At 31.0% G+C, this 14,962-nt stretch overlaps 1 protein-coding gene across 1 annotated transcript in view; it reads left to right on the top strand.

The window, feature by feature from the left end:
* LOC118183128 (uncharacterized) overlaps nt 1-14,962 on the top strand; it is a 412,812-nt gene that overhangs the window by 14,577 nt on the left and 383,273 nt on the right. The window lies entirely within an intron of this gene.

Below are 14,962 nucleotides of genomic sequence, written 5' to 3'. Positions count from 1 at the left end.
CTTCATCAAGTGAAGTACCACATCTTAAACTTTGGTCAGACTACCAATATATTTTTTCGTCTAGGACATTCCAAAGCATAAAAATAGGATCATCCCAAATGCTGCTTGAATGGGGTTGCATTTATTTCATCCTTGAGCTATAGAGAGATTTTAGACTCCTGAAGTACAGTTTGGTAAGGCATTATGCTGAGCAGCAAAAAGTACCAATTTTAAATTGCAAAAGTTTACAACTATTTTTTTACTATAACTTTTTTCTTGAATCAATTTTTATGCGGTATTTGTTTTAAAAGACTTGACAGATAGAGAATATTAAAATAAATCATAAAAAATTTCAATCTTCTAATTATATAAAGGAATTTTTTCCCTTAATCAAGATAGTATAAAAAATGTTTATGCTGATCATTACATATATAAAACTAATAACTGAATATAGCTTCCAGTTCGCCCAATTTTTTTTTTATTCTTTGTTACGTGCTCTAGGCTCAAAAAAAGTCAAATAATATTTTGCAACAAAGCATTTCGCATAATTTCTTCTATTTTTTTGTGCAATTTATTCAAATTGAGATAGGTTTGAATACATCATGAAAAGCTCCTGTGTATGAAACGTGACATGTAAAACCAGAAGGCAATTTTAGGCAATAAAATTCTTAAAAGAGAAGAATTAACAGTTAAAAATTTATTGAAACGTTTCAAGGAAAGCCAGACTGGTCAAATATTAGCTTCATTTTATCAAAACAGATATTAAAATGTCTTTGATGAATGGTATTCTGGACACTTTTAAGACTTACACTTATAGATACAAGATTTTGATGCACATTATTTTACACATAAAATGAAACGTATCATGGGAATTTCTTTTCAATTTCCGGTTTGCTATTTGAACAACCAAGCATGTAGAACTGACAGTTCATGTCCTTCAAGCTAACTAATAATCCTTTCAAGTCCTTGATGTTTTTCCTATTTCTATTTCATGTTATATGTGGTTAGACGGTTTCATTTATTAACTTTTATTCCTCACAGCTGCCTATTCAATGGTATGGGTTGTCTGCAATGTGTATTTATTGTTATTTTAATGCTCCAGAATTCCTTCTTATCGTGTTGGAATACTAAAATAAGTAATGAAACAAAATTTAGCTAGAATTGACATTCTTATTCATCTGTGGGTAGAGGAAGAAAATTTTTTTGCAGGTCTCGCAAGTCTGTGACAGTCAGAAGAAAATTCCCTTTATTTTTAATAAAAATGCAAACTGTATTTTTTTAATCTCTATACATTATGTAAGTTCTGCTGCCATAAAATTTTCTTCTTTCGCTTTCTATCTTTTAAACTTTTTTTTTTTTTTTTTTTATTTTCATCTCATTTAGTAACAACTCGTTTAATTATCTGAGATACTGAAAATATTGCGAAAATATTTGCCTTAAACAATTTATTGAATCAATCATTTTAAATAAAAAGGCAGAAAATCTTCAGAGCTCAAACTAAAAACTTTTACATTTTAAGCACATTGCGAAACTTTGGTAAACAAAAATCGAAGGTATTTTTCCTAATTATTTAAGAATTCCAATAATTATCTGACTAGGAGAGTATGTTATCATTAAAAACTAAAGAAGACTCGGAAGCAAAAAATAAGCCTGTTTGGAGCTCTAATAATTTAGGTTAAAGTAACACACCAAATAGGGATTATTGGAGAAATCAAACAACAAGAATCAGAGTAATATTGGTAAATTTTTCAGAAATAGTTTCGTTGGTTTAACTACTATCTCGTTCATTTGCACTTAGGCAGCTGAGGAAGCTCGTTCTGTAGTTACACCATTGAAACTAGTTCTACAAAATTTACAAATATTACCCTGATTCTTTCTTGTTGTTTCACTTCGCCAGTAAAGAAAACTCGTTTATCTTCATGTTATGCATGAGAAAAACAGAAAACAATTTACAATTTATATATAAAGCAGATATTAAGTTGATAATGACGTGATTTACCCTACATATTTCATTCAAAATAATTACTTCCTGTGACTAAACACTGCCCCAATATTACTGCTGAAAGCGTTATTCTTTGATATTCCTTCCAAACAGTTTGTCATAATTTATTTGAATAGCAACTAAATGTAAAAATGTGCTACCAAAGTCTACTTTAATGAAATAATAGCTATCCAGTAGTTTTTCAAATATTTTCATTCTTAACCAATAATAATGAGAAGCTTTCCTTCTTTGGCAAAAATTTTCGGATCATTCAGAAAGTGAATGGAAATCATTGTGAAACATTCTCTCTCGTCTTTTGACATACCATCAACATTCTTCGTGCTTTTAAATTTTTAAGCTGGACACCAGTCCATTTCTACAAATTGCTCCTGTTTTATGCGATGTTGTCTAACGACTGTATTCTCAAGCACTGTGAAATGAAAGAAGGTTCCATTATGAGTACTCTTATTTATTTTATAAGGTTGTAAGGAATTTTACGTTAATTAACCATTTATTTATAATTGTAGCCTTTACTGTAACGTTTCCTTTCCGTATTCCTCACCGGAATGCAAATGAATAGCCAGTATTTAAACTAAGGTTTTTAGATTTTAAGACCGACTATATATCTGGAATTTCTCGCATGCTACGTGTTAGTTTCCTATCAGCTCTGATAGTTTCAGTTATTAGGTTTTGCTTTCGATCGCTGCTGACAGGCTCCGATAGAGTACTGAGCCAGCTTCTAGTAATATTTGATTAACTAGAGCAGGCAATTTGTATAAACATACTTTTTTAATTCCTTATCTATTTTCAACTTCTATTTTCCTTCAAAGAAGAAAAATATAACTTTTATTTCTGACACCAACTTTATCTGCAACCAGATGAAACTTTTATGAGTGTAATAATTCATTTGGAATTCATTGTCTCATTAATTCATTGTCTTGGAAAATTACTGTTATAATTATACATTTTTTACTCTGAAATTAAATGCATAAGGATATTATTTTAAAATAGTCTTTGTTAAGTCTTCAGTAATTTACCAACTGATATTTACAATAATAAAATCTAAACCTGAGAGCTGTTAAGTATTCTTAACAGTTTTGTAATATTTAAAATTTTGCTGCTAACTGATAAAAAAACTGCACTATCATACTATATCTTATCATTTATATAATAATTATATATGTAATTAAAATAAAGGGTAATTAAAGTGCAATATATGAGAACAATATATTTTTAAATCAATGTATTCAATTTACTAGTTCTTTAAAAAACTCTAAACAGCTTTTTATAGCTCTTATTGGTCTTATTTCGTGGTGCAGGATTATTTATCCAGTACAAAAAATTTCATTCGAACATATTTTATGAAAAAGGATCCTTAATTTACACTTATATGTTTTCAAGTATTTTAAAATTAATTCACTTAAAAGCATTACTGTTCAAACATTTCCGGTGATAAGAAATAGGAGGGGAGGAAGGAAATTCTTAAATCATTTCTTTCACAAGAGCATTTATGTCGTTTTCCTGAATTCCAAACTTTTTTTAAGTTATTTTATCCTGGAATTACATCTCACTCCTAATGATTTTGTCCAATATGCGGTCTTTCATTGTTATTCATAATATTTAACCTGTGCCTTCATGTTCAAATTAAAATCATTACCAGTAACTTTCATTATCGTGTAAACATGGCTGTTCACTTAATCACAATAATATTTATATCAAAGTCTGCTGCCAACTTTTTCAGACAAAGAAATAGGATAATACTGCTAGTGATTGACATGCATAATAAGTAAAAAAAAGTAAGGGATATGGCAAAAGCCATTGATAGGGAATAAAGAACTGCTGCACTTCAAAGAGCAGACGTTTTCAAAAAATGAAATGCTGGTTTGACATATATTATATGAAAAGAAATAAAACTTCTTGTGCCATATGTTCTTCGGTTACTTTCAATATTGCTCAATTCCAAAAGTATAGTTTAGTATGATCACGACATATTAAACTGCACAAACCTTGCGTAATTGCATGATGCTAACTAATGCAAGGTTATTTCTAACAATTTTTATCATTTCATTCTTAGTACTACTAGCTAGAAATTTTAATAATTTTTCCTCCTTAATTTTTCACTTTAACTTATATTTTATCTGTTTTGTCTTGGATTTAATACAAAGCAATAAACATCTGTTTTTCAATAAATAATTTTTATCTTACAATTATTATATCTTCTCGAAAGCTAAGGAATATAATAAAACTAAGAAAGATTGTTTTATAAATTTTACGCCAGTGGTTTAAAACATACTTCATGCTCCTACTGTGTTCTGGGCTCTAACTAACATGCTCTACTGTGTAAGCATCGTGGAATATGAAAAAGAGCGTAGAAAAGTTAACGGAAAAGTAAACCTCCTTAGTTAATATTAACAAATTTCAGTTTCTTCTGAAAAGAACATATAGCGCCCACAAAGATTGCTGTCTACTTTTATGACATTTTGATATTAATAAAATCATCGTCTATAATAATGTGATAAACTGACAGTTATTTGTGAAAATGCTTTAAAAAATCCGTAATTTCACTCAAGAAAATAAAGCTCATAGCTGTAATCCAATTTTTTATATTTAGAGTCATTGGAAACAGAGCCTTGATTTTTCGCAATAATCATTAAGCTAAGAGCATGTTGTACGGGGGAATAAGGTACGCGGGTCACGTTTTAGCGGCACACAATCCAATAAAATCTGGAAATTATGTAAGTTGGTTCCAGAAGTGTCACGATTTTTTCGTAGTATTGTCACCAAATCAGATATTAGATTCTAATTCTAAGCTGTGTGACACCTGCAGAAATATTTCATTATCATTCTATTAGATTTTAATTCTATGCCGTGTGACATCTGCAGAAATATTTCATTATCATTCTCGTGTGTAGACGTAGGTGGTAAATGCAGATAGTTTCAGCTTTATCTTTTTTTTTTTTTTTTTTTCTTTGTGTGTGTGTGTGTGTGTGCATTGCGTCCATTAGATAAAAATAACTATACTATGTCTACAAAGTAATATATGCCATTAGAAAACGCATATCCAAGAGCAAATAAATGTAGTCGATTACTTAAAACTCATGTTTAAGGTTTATTCTACTGTTGCGTACTGTTATGAAAAAAAAAAAAAACAAATCCTATCCAAAGCAAATACCTGAAAACGTTTATTGAAAATTGCTGCAATTATAATTTTAAACTCTCCAAAAAAATTCATATCCAAAACTCTTGATGAGGAAAAATTAGTTATCAGAAATCTAATATTTCGATGTCCTTACTGAAAAACTAATCTGCTTCGACAGCTTTGACAAAAATCTTTGTTTTTTTTTAACGGAAATTATAGTAAATGTTAAAAGACTAAGAGATTAAAAAAATTATAAACTTATGGCTAACAAAAATTCTGGCCGTCTAGATGTGGTAGTAGTGACGTTGGCTACAGTACCAAAGCGTACGGTTCGAATCGCGGAGAAGGCACGAATGTTTGTAAATGTCTAGCGTCTGTGCGGCGAGTCGAACGTCCTCTCGAGTAGCTTAGTGCATGAAGGTAGGAAAGGGTTCCTACCTCCATGGCTTAGTGGCAGGGGAAGAGGGATGGGAGACTACTGGACCCGTTGTCGAAATGTTTTCCATCAAAACTGGGCAGAATCAGTCCCAATTTTCGGAAAATGGTCCTGCTGTCGTCTGTATGGGGCTCAAGACTCCTACCAACGACACACACAATTTCACACTCATTGTCACGATAAAATTCGTGGGCTTGTTTTGATTAGATCAGACAAGTGAGATTAGCCACCGCAACAACAAACATTCTGATTGCATAAAGAAGAGAAAAACGCAAAATGAAGAGGAATATTATCAAAAAAATAATTGAGGACTGCGAAGTTGAGAAACAACAGCAAACTAAAATGCAAAGACTCTTTGAAACTGATGCGGATTAGTTAGTTTATGATAGGTTAGTTAAGAACATAAACATTCATTTAATGTCTATCCGAAGACCCAGCTTTGGAATAACCACTCTAGAATTTACTGAATAACTTTTTACGTGTTCTGAACAATTTATCAAAAATCTTATAGCTACACTAAACAAAGTAAAAACTGACAGCGCCTAATGGGAACCCGACCACCATACTAAGTTAACAAAGTCAGTTTCTCTCCCTACAATAGCGTATTCTACCCTTCTTTCGAAGCATGTCTTATCTTCGGCTAAATCTTTGGTTGTATATCGTTTAGAGCTATTAAGTACTGCTTCATTGGTCAAATATTTCTAAACAGAAGAGCTAACATGTTAACTTAAGAGTATTTTGTTTCATCAACTGTCTCTAATAGAAGAAAAATAACATAATCTATGTCCTTTCTAATCTTGCAGTTCAGTAGCTTCCAAGCTTAAATGAATGATGATTGATTTAACGCTTATCTCTATAAAAGAATCACGAGAAAAGAATACTGCATCGTAAAAAATACACAAAGCCGTCATTAATAACAATTACAGACTATTGCTTGAGGTAACAAACATTAAAAGGAAAGAGGAAAGAAAAAAAGAATTAAAAAAAGTCCCTATATCAAAAAGACTTGCAAAATAAAAGATTAAAAAAACTCAGATCTCAAACTAGTTTTTCTCGAGCAGACTGCAACCAGACGGATGATGCAAGGCCACTGGGTATTAACCAACAAGCATGGCTTCTCATCAACCGAAATCGGTCGTCAGGAAACTGGTCTTTTCTCGTCTGCAGTGTTGTTTCTCACATTATAAATCATGGAGGTAGGAAAGGGAGGAGGGGCCATTCCGCGCTAGAAGTGAAGCACTGCTTTGAAGCTTGGGTCACCAGACGGGGTGTTTTTTGTTTACAATCAGAAGCTCCCTTGACAAAATTCTGATAGTATTTCGACACACGACAGTTCCATAGAAATCGAAAAAGGGACACTCTCGCATGAAAGAAACATTCATAGTGTGATGGATAATAGCAATTTGTATAGTTTACTGACATTTACGCAAAAATCACATCTTGGTTATTTTTCGATAACTAATAACAGCGATTTTGATTATGAATTTGTTTTATAAAATTCTAAGCTGTTGCACTACAAAAATATAGATTTTAAGAAAATTGCTAAAAGAGATCTGCCAAAATTTATTTTCTAGAAGATTTGAAAAGTTTGAAACTTGATGGCTAAATGTAAATATAAAATTATGTATGTTAAAATATTTGTAATTAGGCACATAGGTCAGATTAAGTTTTTATTAAATAGAGTAACGCATGCAAGGGCTATCTGCCTAAAGAGAGAGATGCCATCGTGGGGGAATTTTGAAGAAAAACTGACCTTTGAGTGGGTATTAAAAATAATACTTATAATTTTCATTCAAATTATATTCATATATATTTTTATGTAAAACTTTCGAGTGTATGCTAAATTAGTGTAAATTACTTTACACGAAAAATATAGTGAATGCATAGAAATTAAAGATTTGCACATGCCGGAAATGATAAATAGGAAATATGTATGGGTTGATGCATGTGCTTGCAAAAAGCATGTATCTGCCTTTGACAAAATACTTAAATATTCATTAAATTATTTATAAATGTATTTGAAATGAAGAATTTATTCACTTATAAACAACTGTGATAGTACTGTGAAGAAATCTAATGATTAAATGTATCTAATTTATAATGATTATAAATATTATCTAAATATATAATAACCTTAATATTGAATTGTAAACATAAATTGAAATCCTGTTGACAAATACGTTATAAAACTATTTAAGCAAGAATTGTTCGTATTGGAAAGCAATCTGTTAAAAGGTATTGTAAAGCAAATGCTATGAGATGCGCACTTAAGAACGTAATAAAGAGTTTTGGAATATGTATTGTTGAAATGAAGGGTAAAAAAAAAAATCTAATAAGTATAATTAAAAGAATTATTCCCTTTACATTTTATAATAACTCAGTTACAAGTTTTAAATAATACTTAAAAAAAAATAAAATTAAAAAAAAAAAAAACTTATTTTATTCCCTTTCAGAAATGTTCAGAGAAAGTCAAATACTATTTTCCTAATAATTCTCTAATTTAAAATGAACCGAATAGAGCATTAATTATAAATTGACTTACATTTTTCGATTTAAAAGAAGCCAAAAAATCATGTCATATTTAAGAAAGTATTTTAGGAAGAAGCTCTATAAATAGAAAAGAAATAATGCATAATTTTAATATTAATAATACAATAAACTTTGATCTTAATTTTTGTACCTTAACCGAATAAAATCGAATTACCTTAATTTTTTTTTTCTAATGTAATTAACGAAAACTTGTGAAAATATTTCATTCAAATTAAACCATTCTGAGAAAACTGTCCTGTGAAAAGTATAGCATTTAATTCCGTTCAGAATGAAATGTTGTTTAAAAATATGTTGTTTTCACATACTTAGGACTCTGAAGTGTTGTAGAAAAAGAAAATATATACATTTATATGTATATTTGCGACGTAATTACAAAATATTTACACCCGAACGCGTCAAATCCCATAGAACTCAATGGTAAATGACCCAATGTTTTGGTCACCACGTAGGGATCGCCGGTGCTTCAGAGCAGGGTACGGAGAAACTTGTTTAGGGCGACTCTTTCTTACTTCCTACCTCCATGTTATAAATGTAATAAATTGTACACTGAATATACTGTTGTTGCTTTCAAGCGTTGTACAAACCACCTGTCTAATGTGTTCAGCGATATAATGATATTGGAGTAAGTCTTTAACTCATTTCGACACCTTGAAAGAGTTGGACAATGCCCATGATATGAGTTGAATATTTACTGCTCTTTGCAGATTTCATACCAATATTCTACTTTTTTACTTGGAAAATGATTAGCGATATCATAAAAGTGAATTTCTGGCTATATCAATGTATTCTATCTATCATTGTATCCTGTTATACATCAATTTACCCATCTAAATAATTTGCGATTGAAATAAATTTTATTTCTAATTCGCAAAATGATGATGAAATACTTTTGACTCTTTATCACAGATAAATTATCATTTCTAAATTTAAGCAGTTATTGCTTGTAAATTGATTAGTATAGCTATGTAAACAGAACTATCACATATATACTCGTAAAATAATAATGAAGAAACGATTAAGCTATTCTCTATTAAAATCGGGGTCCGAAAACTGGGTCTTCTGGTAGACATTAAATGAAAGTTTAAGTATCCTAACTCATATATCTTAAACTAACCTGATAACAGGACCCCTGAACACTGGTAGATCGACACGGATTCGAATTCCAGCAAACAGAATCATTGCAAAGATGTTTTGCGTGGCGTTCCTCATGAATAATTTGAATGAGAGTCAGTTTCCCTTAGGGCATTCTCAACGAAGGCATCCTTTCCTTTACACAGATCGCCTTTGTATGATTTACTGTATCCAGATAATCTAACCTAATCTTCTGTTTGGAGCGGGAAAAAAAAAGGTAAAGCGTTGACCTTTCTCAAGCATTAATAAGTTAAGAAGAAAGAGTCCTTTGGTAAAATATGTAAATTAAAGTGAGACACTTTCTTTGGTCTAAGAGATTCTGTCAAACAATTGCACTTTTTCCTGAAAATTTTATGAGTGCCTCGAAATGCATTATTATTTATTAAAAGTTGGTTGGAATCCATTTCTCAGTTAGAAAACAGTGCATATGGAATATCTGCTTAAAAACTTAAATACAAACTTAAACATAATAAACAAAGCACTGAAGGATGGGTTATGGATTATTTAGTTATGGCAAGGCACACGAGGGCTATCTTCCTAAAGGGAGGAATGCCTTTGTGGAGGACTTTCTAAGGGAAACTGGCTCGTATACACGTTACACATGGGAAAACCACGAAAACGCCCATGCAGCCAGCCCGTTCGCGGGATTCGAACCTCGGACCGAACTACCAATGTTCAGCGTCTTTACCGCTCGGCCGCTGGTGGGCCACAAAGTACTGAAGAAGAGAGCTGAATGTTAAATTTTTTTTATTGTTAAAATACTAATATCGAACTCAGCTCTAAAAACCTTCGTAGGCTGGTTCTGATCACATCTCTTTCGTAATGCTATAAACCTGCAAGAGTACTGATTTTTTTAATTCCCTGAGAAGATCTAAGATAAGGAAGTAGATATATAGAGATGTATATGTATATATAGAGAGAGAGAGAGAGAGAAGGCACAATTCTCTCACTGTTGTGTAGATAACTCTGTTGGCTGTGTTACACTATTTTCACAACTGATGAACATTTTGAGGATACGTAAACTTCATCTGTTAAGAATATAATCTATTTACTATGGGGAAAAACACATTGCAGAAAGAAATAAAGCAGAAAATGATAGAAAATTTTTGTAACTATCAGAACTAATTTACTATGAGAAGTTTCAAATCACGTTTTGCTAACTATAAACATCAAATTTGTCTTCATTATGATATTTTGCTTTTTACACAAATGCGTTTGGTCTATGAATCTATGGAAATTTAAAACTTTCTTAACAGAAAGAAAACTGTCAAATACTATACTCCATAGAAAAACTTTAAAGTCGTTTGATATAACTAATGTATTCAAAGCAACAGGCCGATAGCACTGATCCATTAAATATGAACAGAAAACTGGAAAAGATCGATATCAGAACATTTTTACTAATTCGTTTGCTATTCTGATTAAGTTGGCAATTTTTTAGCTGATGCTTATTTTAAATTTGATAAATTGACATAACTTCAAATACGGTTATCTCCAAACCCAAGTTTCCCTATTTTTTGTAACCAGAAATACAAGAATAGATTTATTTCTCAATGCTTTTCGTTCACCATGCTTATATTCATTACATTTAAACATTTTCAATTATTTATAGTACAAAATGAATTTTAATTGCATTTCGGCTAAATGATGACATTTAGGGAAGATATAACATTTCTTTCGGCTTGAAGCTTGAAAGTGTTTCCATGTATTTACACGCACCATCTCCAAAACAGATGATTATTGGTTCAGAATAGTGATTTGCATAGATGATTGGTTCAGACTAGTGATCATTTCGAGATGTATTTCTGAGTTACATGAGATACTACACAGTTACGCTCAAATGCTGAGATTTTCTTAAATATTTTAATTGCCTCAAAACCTGAATGCTTACAAATGGTCTAAGAAATTAATGTATTTAAAGAACTCTTGAAAATCAGAATTAAAAATTTTTTTTATAATATATATATGTGTGTGTGTTAGTAATCCTATTTTTTAGTATTTTAAAAATATAAAAAGATATGAAATAAATAACCTATCAGTTATTTTTTTTCTCTTTTCCGCATGCCTTTGTGGTGTGGCAAGTACACCTGAGATGGATTCGGGAGGTCCGGAGCTCTAATTCCGGCGAGGAAAAAGCAGATTTCTTCAGTTTCCCGACATCTGAAACATTAATTGTACGAAAATATGTAAAATTCTTTTTGGGGGAAGGGGGGTAATGAAAGAGAATTTTTTTTAATCTTAAATTATTCTACTTTTGATGATCTAGTAATAAAAAATTAATAGATAAAAAATGCTACCTTTCGCTAAATTAAAATTAACGCCTATCATATATTTTAAAAAGAAATATCTGAGCTAGAATAAATATTTTTCCCAGCTTCTGAAGAACAAAACTAATAAATTAGATCACTTTCTCCATTTTGTTCCGTGTTTTATCGAGCATCAATCTCCGTTAGCCTTTAATGAAGGATTTTGAGTTTCGTTTTAGGAGACCGTTCTCTAACGAGTTGTTCCCCAACTTTAATATGATATCTTTTAGCAAGATATTTATAGCTTTTATTTAGAGTTCCGAGCCCTTACCCAAATGATATAAACTCCATTTTTGAGCTTCCTTGCGACTTAGTGAGCCAACTTGATTATAAAGAGTTTGCTTTCTTCGTCAATAAAGTGGCCGAGGGTTGGGGCTACTTCTCTTGCACTTTAGAGGATAATGTTTTGGATCAGCTCGTCTTATTGGAGGGTTATTCGCCCGCCCACTGGGATGCCACGAAGAAAGATTGTGTTTTACAGGCAACTTTTTCTTCTTGGTGCAACTTTATTTGCATTAATCGCGTTATTAGTGGAAGTTTACCGACTTTTAAGAATCCCGATGATTGTGTTGCGCAGGGTATTGCGAACAGCATCGGGAGGGGGCTAGTTGATGGAAGTGCAGAAAGAGGCGCAGACCTTCATTAGATGAACCTTCATCAATCACTAATTTCTTCGGTAGTGTTGTCTCGTGAGAGTTCAACTTTTGAGAAGTCCTCGTTTTTGCTTCGTCATTGAAATTTTAAGACTACTCCTTCCTGCGCTATACTGACATAAATAAGAACTCACGGCACTATTTTACACAGAACAGCACTACGTCAGAGTAATCATGGAAGAATACTGTTGTCCAAAGATATTTCGTTTCTTTACATGAGCTATTTCTTTTTAAATTAGAACGTTCTTTTAAACATAAGAGTTTAGCAAATAAGCCATTAACAAATCAGATGAAATAATTGGATTTTCAATTTTTTTCAGTTAAAATGTAGTTTGAATCATATAAATTACTCAGTTTATCTCACCTACCCTTTCCGGCTCCTTCGTCCCTTCAAGGAAATTTTACAGGATTCTCTCATTTACAATTTATGGAAATCTGTAATTTTTAGGTTACGCACGTTTGTTTAATTTTATGTTACAAGGCAAGAAATTTAAATTTTCTGTATAACACCCAAATTTTCTGAGGTAGTTTTTATTTAAAATCTTTTACTGTTTGCATCTATCTTAAAGGAACCTAATTTTTTTTTCTTAGCGAAATGTTTTTCTGTATTATTTAGTTTCATTTTAACAATATTTGATTTATTTTATTTCTTTCTTACAGTAATTGTTTTCGGATTAATTCTTTACTAGCTGCCTGTGCCTGAAAATTAGGAAAACATTAATCTTAAAAGCAATTGGAAGCATTCCAAAACTACAATATTGTTTAAAGAAATAACAGTGTGTTTGGCGAAGAGTGTTTCTATACAGTCGCAACATGATTATTACGCCGGAGTGAATATACGAACATCTGGAAAATCGTCTTTCCAAGTATGAGATAGAATCAAGAATAAAATTTCTATAGTAATATAAAACTCTTAGATTTAGAAACAAAACTTCTTCCGGATTTCTCATATTTTAAAGATCATGCTGCGAATTAACTCAACAACACATATTTTTAGAAAATGCATTTCAACAGAATTTCGCAGAATTTTAACCGTTTGAAAAACATGTTTTTAAATTTTAAACTGAAATATCGATTTCAAAATGACGTCTGCAGTTTCACATTCTATGACAAACTGTGAAATGAAAAATAACTTGCTCAATTTAAAGACATTTATTTGCATATAACGTGTATTAAAATAGTCTTTAATTATTAAAACGTTTAGCATTCAATAATTTTTTCAAATCACTGAGAATTATGCTAAGATATTTCAAGCAAACTGCTTAGAAAAAATTTATTGACTTTTTGAGATCACGTTTTGAAACTTTACTGCAAGAAGCAATATAGTCTCAAATTCTCTGTATTACTTCTGAATTCCGAAGTTTTTACTAAAACTTCGCAACTGCAACTTTTGTAAAAAAATCTCTCTATAAAATACAACCAGGGAAAAGAAAAAGAATGGCTAGTCGAGTGTTGTTAATACCAATAAAATTAGCTAATTACGTTTAAGTTATCAGTTTAGTTAAGTACTATTGACAACCATTTTACTTTTCCTATTGACAACCATTTCTGGTTTTTCTGTAAAACTGCCATTTGTTTTGAAACTGCACCACTGAAATTACATGTACGATAAATGTTATAATTTCAAAGTCATAATGAAAAAAAATTCTTCTTCATAGAAACATACACAAATCAGAAAATTTTCATTAAATTTCGGGAAAACTTGTGCAAGAAATTTGTTACAAACTGATGTACTTAAAAGATAATAATTACTTTAAAGTATGTTCGAAGTATCTAGCATATGAACTTAAACAAATTTTAAACTACTAACTGTTAAACAAGTTATAGTATTCCGAAACAAAACGCGCTTTTCTTACTCCAAAGGAAAATTAGAATGGGAATTGGAAGCCTTCATAGTACGCTTAAAAGCCCGAGATATATTAAATTCGAATAATTCTAAACCATTAGTAATGTAGTACACTTTTCCAAAATAGAAACTTTAGCTATTTAATAGAGAATTCATATTTAAAGCAGCAATGCTTTCTTTCCTCATCGTTCAAAATATGTATTTCAGGGATTTATTAAATATATGGCTCAAGAATATATTCTCTGTGAATAAAACTACCTCTGCGTGCCATTCTACAATTTGCAGCTCACTTCGCTTAATAATACTGTCGCAGACTAGAGTTATATTCGATTTAAAATGTGTACTAAATTGCTAATAGTTTGGTTTGGGAATACGGTTTTTTGAGAACAGCTTTTAAAAACGCATTGATTTAAATTGGATAATTATTAACGCTCAGAAATAAGCGTTTATTCTTTAGTATTTAAATTATAATATATTTAAGTTTGTGAATATAAATTATTTTTTGAGAAATCAAAGATTATAACTGGGATGGGTTCACCCAAATTCATCACTTTCAAGTCATTAATCAAGGACAAGCAGAGGATTTCTTGCAATCAAATAGAAATTAACATAAGTTGCTGAACGGCTCCAGTAGCTCAGTTGGTAAGAGGTATTTAAGGAGTTGTAAACTGAAGACTTTGAAATATTTAGAAAAGCAAAATTTTACAAACGAGCTAAAATGGGCTGGAAGGTTTTGGTACATTTTCTAAGATACGAAGGAATAGGATTTCACTTTCCTTAAGAAGACCTGCATAGAGAAACCACATCACTTGAGTACTGTGCTAAAACAAAATATTTATTTCTTTCCTCTGCATACTTTTATTATTTTAAGTTGTTCTGCTGCTATTCAATGTCAGAACTACCACATTTGGCTAAATTTTAAATAATAATGTCTTTTGTCA

This window comes from Stegodyphus dumicola, chromosome X1 (genome assembly GCF_044657685.1).
Source record: "Stegodyphus dumicola isolate Sdum_Otavi_A_Nest chromosome X1, ASM4465768v1".
Taxonomy (NCBI): Eukaryota; Metazoa; Arthropoda; class Arachnida; order Araneae; family Eresidae; genus Stegodyphus; species Stegodyphus dumicola.
The sequence above is the reverse complement of the archived record's forward strand: the minus strand, read 5'-3'. Positions and strand labels throughout refer to the sequence as shown.